Source organism: Rhinopithecus bieti, unplaced genomic scaffold (genome assembly GCF_001698545.2).
Source record: "Rhinopithecus bieti isolate Rb0 unplaced genomic scaffold, ASM169854v2 scaffold_53775, whole genome shotgun sequence".
Classification (NCBI taxonomy): domain Eukaryota; kingdom Metazoa; phylum Chordata; class Mammalia; order Primates; family Cercopithecidae; genus Rhinopithecus; species Rhinopithecus bieti.
This window is the reverse complement of record NW_016820991.1, coordinates 46-7266: the sequence shown is the minus strand read 5'-3', so window position 1 is coordinate 7266 and position 7221 is coordinate 46.

Here is a 7221-nt window from a genome sequence, read left to right as displayed (position 1 = left end):
AAAAAAAAAAAAAAAAAAAAAAAAAAAAAAAAAAAAAAAACAGGAGATGGATGATGGATGGTGATGGTGGTTACACAAAAAGGTGAATGTTTTTAATGCCGCCGAACTGTATACTTAAATGGTTAAGATGGTAAATTTTATATTTTACTACAATGAAAAATTTGTTGAAAGTAAAAAAAAAAAAAAAAAAAATCCTCCATAGCTGATAGGATGGTATAAATTCATTTCTGAAAAGTTGGCTCTGCCTCTCATAGTAAGTTCATTAGAGTGGAATGCCCTCTGCTGTTATTGATAAACCTTATTTTTTTCTTTGAAAGAGAAAGCTGCACTGCTGACCCACCCAGGTGAGGGCTCCTGCTGGTTATTACTTTGCCCCTTTTCCTAGGTGATCCATACAGGGTCATCCTGGTTGTACACTGAACAACTCCAGCAGAGGCAGTCAGTCCCATTGAGCACAATGTGAATGGTACCTACCCCAACTTCCCTAAGAGGTGTACATGGTACAAACCGCACAGCAGAATATGGTGTTCTGAGGCTACCGTTACTGTGAATGAGGACAAAGAAGAACAGTGAGTCAGGCCTAGTCACTACCTGAGTTTTCTGTGTGTGTCTCCTCCTGCTCGGGTCCCAATCCTTTGCAAGACCTGGAGTCCTAGCTCTCCCACCTGGACAAGATTGCTTTCAGGTATTACAGTCTTCTTGTGATCAGCCTGCTTCCACAGGCCTGTCAAACTATCCAGGTTCTTGCTATAGATAGGATTTCAGGAACGTTTCTTCTGGGGAGCAGTCTGAATGGGTCATGGTCAATGACTTAGGTAAGTGGGCAGTGTTTCATGAATTCATTCAGCATTAATTCAGCACCTGTTAGGTGCCTTCGACTATGCTAAGATGTAGCAATTATATGGAGAATGTGATGAGACACGGCACTGGAGAAAGTTCCCATTCCAATCAGATAGGGACTTTAGTAGAGTAGATAGATCAGATAAAGGGTAGAAATGTATGTCAAGCTCTGCTTAGGTACACTGAGACTGAAGAGCTAGTGGGACGTCCCTTCAGATGCTGATTTTGTATAGTGTTTGAAGAGCTTCCTGGTTAAGAAGTTAACCTGTGCCCACTGCTGGGATTCAGCTAACTGGCATTTCCAGTGGAGTGATGAGACAGAAGTCTATTTACACACTTTATTCCTCTTTATAATCTAAATACATGCTGTTCTCTCTGTTGTATCATTCTTCCTCATTTCACCTTCACAGAACTAATTAGTCCATGTAAAAAAGCAAGACAAAAACTCAATAAGGATGTAGAAATGTGAACAGTACTATCAGTTAACTTTGCCTAATAGGTATTTATATAACACTACATTCAGCAAATGTAGAATGTATATTTCAAATGCATACAGAATATATTCAAGACACATTTATTTTTATGGTCCATTAAGTAAGTATCAAAGGATTTTAACCAAATTTCCTACAAAGGTGATTTGTAGGAAACCTCCACCTCCCAGGTTCAAGCAATTCTCCCTGCTTCTCAGCATCCCAAGTAGCTGGGATTACAGGTGCCTGCCACCACAACTGGCTAATTATTTATTTATTTATTTGTTTGTTTATTTAGACAGTCTCATTCTATTGCCCAGGCTGAAGTGCAGTGGCACGATCTCGGTTCACTGCAAGCTCCGACTCCTGGGTTCACGTCATTCTCCTGCCTCAGCCTCCCAAGTAACGGGGACTACAGGAGCCTGCCATCATGCCCGGCTAATTTTTTGTATTTTTAGTAGAGGACGGGTTTCACCACGTTGGCCAGGCTGGTCTTGAACTCCTGACTTCAGGTGATCCGCCCACCTCAGCCTCCCAAAGAGCTGGGAATACAGGCATGAGCCACCAAACTGCACCAAGCCCACAGTTCTTAATAAAGCATGGATCAAAGAAAAAAAACTCAAGGTGAATTAGAAATTGAAAACACATGTCAAAAATTTGTGGAAAGCCACTAAAATGGTACTAAAAGGAAATTTCACAGTTTTAAATGTTTATAAACAGAAAAGATTGCTAGAATTTATTATCTAAAATTCTACCTTAACATAGTAAAAGTTCAAGTAAACCCAAAATAATAGAAGAATGGTAACAATAAAGGTAAGAGTTGGTATCAATTAAATAGAGCAAAACAACAATAGAAAATCATAGTAAATCTAAAATTGTTTGTAAAGATAACTAAAATTAATAAATTTCCAGCAAAACCAAAAAAGAAAAAATTCACAAATTACTAATGTACTATCATACTAATGTAAGAATGCCCAGAGCTATGGATGTAAAAAGGATAATGAGGAATCATTGTAAACAACTTTATGTCAACACATTCCATAACCTAAATGAAATAGAAAAGGTCTTTACTGTCCACAGCCACACTCTGTGTGACCACTGTCCACCTGCTGCTTCCTTCTTTGGGGCAGTATTTTTTTGGCTTCTTCACAGATTTCCCTACCAGGATCTTTCACTTGGGATCCCTTGACATTGATGAAGCCTGCTATAGCCAGTTACTTAGAACATTCCCCTTATCCCTTGACTGCCAGTGGACTTCCCCTCAACATGCCCTCTGCTGAGGTCACCTCATCCTGCATCCTTGTGGACCAGGTCACTTTCAAGATGATCTAGTCTGGTTCACAGTGAACCATAGGAAACATGTGCCTTTCCTGCCAAACTCTGAGTGAGCAGGTTATTCCTGATGCAGTTTCATCTTTGCATTCTGTTATTACAGGGAGCTTCATCCAGTTGCTCACATTTAGACCCTTTCAAATGTAAGTCAGATACCAGTATCAGGGGCTTCCCAACTCCAGAAAGAACGCGGTCAGCTTTGTAAGAGATTTTCTGTGACCTCCATCATTTTGTTTGAGAGAAGAGGGTGGAAGATGATGTAACATATAAAAAACTCCTTTAAAAGTAATTCCTTACTACCAATCTATTCTTAGAAAATTCTTTTCCTTCTCTTAAAAATCTAGAGGCTCATATGGCAAAAGCAGTTTTCCAATCTCTTAGTATTTCCGACACAAATGGTCTATAATGTATTTTCTTGCACATTTGGTCTGGTACTTATTTTTCTAGGTGTGCCAAAACCTCAGTACTGCACACAATAAAAATCACAATTAAAATTGTATGAGAGCAATATACATTTTATTCATTATAAGGAAAATATAGGAGAGTATTACACCACCTCCACCCATAACAAATGCCAAAATAAATACTCATTGAACATTTTGGTTCTCCCTAATATTCTCCTTCACAATGTGATGTAAAACAAGCCTTGACCCTAAGCTTGACAAACAGATGACAGATAGATAGGTAAGTAGATGATAGATAGATAGATAGATAGATAGATAGATAGATAGATAGATAATAGACAGATAGGGTGGTAGATAATTTTTCATCAGCTTTAATTGCCACTCATGATAGATTGCAGAAATAAAAATCTATTCCTTCATCATGTGCAACATCTTTACAGCTTCTCCCTTCAAAAGATGGAATTTTTCTTCACTCCTAGAATCTGGGCTGCTTTAATAACTTGCCTTGGCCAATAGGATGGTAGTGGACATGTTGCAAGCAGAGCTTTGGAAAGCATTTTCCCATTTCGGGCTTGCCTTCTTGCTGCTCTGGGAAACTCTGCTGTGATGTGAACAAGCCCAAGCTAACTACTGGATGATGAGAGACATGTTGCCCACTACCTGTCACCCCAGGAGAGGTACCTGACTGCCCTACAGCTGACCACAGACCCATGAGTGAGTCCAGCTGAGACCAGAACTGTCCAACTGAGCCCAGTTCAGATTGCTGACCTATAGAGCTATAAGTTAAACAAACAGCAGTTGTTAGTTGGTAAATTTTAAAGTAGCTGGCTACATAACAATAGATAACTGATATGCCAGTTTTACATAGCCTTAATAAATGCTCTGTTTTTAAGTATTTTAAGGAAGGATGAATTATTTATTTAAACTAAAATTTACAAGGGTACAAGGGGGATATAAATAAATTATTTTCCTCTCATTATACCTACACTGTAGCATTACTAAGTTCCACCTCTCTCTATGGATTCTTTATCCTGACAGAAGAATCATGGTTCATTCATGAGTATCCTGTTGCTCTCTTTCCATAGAGCCTAGCACAGTGATTGATATACAGTTGATAATCAACAAATATATGTTGACTAAATTAATGGTGTTTGAATAAAAATAAAAAGACACTTATTCTAAGTATTGAGAAAATTAGGAATGAAAAGAGATAGAGCATATTCTTTGTCTTTTTCACCTTAAAGCTGACATTTTCTTTCTATATTTATTTTTTCATGTATATAAAAAACACTAGGATCTCCTCCACATATTTTCAGCCCACAATTCATATGATTTCATCTCTTTATTTCTCATTTCAAAAAGTGGTGGCATGCCCTGAAAAAGGTAGAGAAAGTCATGATACAGGAAAGTGACAACTCCAGCGCAAACTATATGGAATAATAATAGTGTAGGTACACAGAAGATGACCTGAAGAATCTGGAAGAAGTGGACTTCAGATAGGATTAGAACAGAAAGTATTCTCTTTGTTAATGTGAGTAAGGAAAATCACCATTTTCTTAGCAAAGAAAGACTGGAATTAAGCATCAGAAACTACTGTATCATATTCTTAGTTGCTACATAAAAGACATATTTGAATTACTCTATATACATCTCATTACAGAGCATAGATTTAACCACTTGTAATGAATTCTTTCATTGGAGGGGCATAATATTGACATAAGACCTGGGAATACCTGTGACACATCTCAGTCCTGCAAAAGAGCCCTATTTGCTTTTTTCTTTCCTCTCATGAGCCCCTGTACTAAACAGTTTATTCTGGAGTAACCAGAACAGGAGCTTTTTAAGACGAGAATGACTATCTTAAATAAGGTCTACATTTAGGTTAAGGCCGGTCAAAGAACCCACTTAGGGTACAGCAGGGGCTTAGGCAATCAAGATTAATAAATAACCTGAATACACCGTGACAAAGTCGGGTTTTATATCAGGAATTTGAGGGTGGTTTGACATTGGAAAATATGTTAATATAATTTATTGTATTAATAGTTTCAAGGAGATAAATATAATTGCCTTCATAAATGCTGAAAAAGTCTGATGAAACTCAACAGCCATTTCTCATAAAAGTCTCTTAAGAAAACAGGAATTTATAGATGCTTCCTTAACATGTTACAAGTATATTTACCTAAAATCTAAAACGAGAATCATATTTAATGAGGAAATATTAAAAGTAGTTCCACTAAAGTCACAAAAAAGGCAAGAATTCTCACTATTTACCATTGTTCTAGAGGTATTATTTAAAGTAATTTAAATAGAGAAACAGGTCCGGCGCCGTGGCTCAAGCCTTAATCCCAGCACTTGGGAGGCGCGAGACGGCGCGGATCACAAGGTCAGGAGATTGAGGACCATCCTGGCTAACACGGTGAAACCCACGTCTCTACTAAAAATACAAAAAACTAGCCGGGCGACGGTGGCGGTGCGGCGCCTGTAGTCCCAGCTACTCGGAGGCATGAGGCAGGAGAATGGCGTGAACCCGGGAGGCAAAGCTTGTAGTGAGCTGAGATCTGGCCCATCACTCCAGGCCTGGGTGACAGAGCGAGACTCCGTCCTCAAAAATTAAATAAATAAATAAATAAATAAATAAATAAATAGAGAAAACAGTTAGATGTATAAGAAATAAACAAGAAAATATGTTTTAAATATGTAAAAAACTGCATGTTCTCACTCATAGGTGGGAATTGAACAATGAGATCACTTGGATTCAGGAAGGGGAACATCACACACCGGGACCTATTATGAGGAAGGGGGTAGGGGGAGGGATTGCATTGGGAGTTATACCTGATGTAAATGACGAGTTGATGGGTGCTGCCGAGTTAATGGGTGCAGCACATCAACATGGCACAAGTATACATATGTAACAAACCTGCACGTTGTGCCCATGTACCCTAGAACTTAAAGTATAATAAAAAAAGAATAAGGAATATTATAATTATTATAAATTATGAGTAGGAAGAAAGGTGTAAGGGTGACAGAAGTAAGTTAATGTCTCCTTTTTATACTGACGTATAAACAGATGTTGTTTAAAGTTGCTAAATACAGAAAGAGACATAAGATTTAAACCAGAAGAATTAACAGAAACTGTGAAAAGTGGTTATATCTAAAAAGTGGGTCTACAGTTGAGTAATATCATAGGAGATTTTTCATTTCATACTTTTTTGCATGGTTCAAATTTTCCATGGGCATATATTACTATAACAACATTAGCAATAATAAAGATAATTATTCCAAATGCTAAAAAATAAATAAATAAAAATAAATATCTAAAAAAAAAGATATATTTTCGGATAAAATACTTTGATTTCTTTTAAGGACTGTTATCTGTCATGTTGTTATTATATTGCTACAAAAAGTCTGCTTTGTCAGTCCTAAGGTCTCTGTTTTAATGTTAATGCTGGTCAGTTGTGCCTGAATTCCAAAGGCAGGAGGGCATAATGAGACACATCTGACCCCCCATTCCCATCATGATTTATACTCATGTTTAGGGTTAACTTTGGAATGTCTTTGGCCAAGAGGAGGGCTCCATTTCGTTGGTTGGTCATGGGGGAGGGATTCAAATTTTATTTTTGATTTACACAAGAGGTGCTCAAAACCTAAAATCACAAAAGTACACTTGAACACGTGGAAAGACATTCTTATTTTTGGTTACGCATCACCAAGCTAGACAAATTCCCACTAAAGTTCTTACAAGGGAGAAGAGAGGACTTGTGCTTACAGTGGAATGGTAAATGGCAGTGGAAAGTGTTTAGGGAGTGCTGGAGGGGGAAAATCATCCTTTTTCACTATTGCATTAAAAATTGGCTCAGGAAATCAGTGGAATACCTGTGGGATGAAGGTTTGATGAGAAGCAGGATACTTGTTTGGTATTAAAGTGTCTCCTCACAAATTTCTTACTAGGTGCAGTGGGGGAAAGTGTAACTACAGTGAGGAGAAATAAAGACCCCACCTTGACTACTTAATGGAAACTGACATTGTCAGTGAGGGGCAGATGGACATCTTGAGCCTTGACTTGTGATACACTAAGGCAACAGCATCACATATGTCATTTTCTTGCTGGGAATTCATGAGAAGCATCAGACAGATTCAAAATGAGAAACATCCTTTTCTTAAAAAACAGAGTCAGT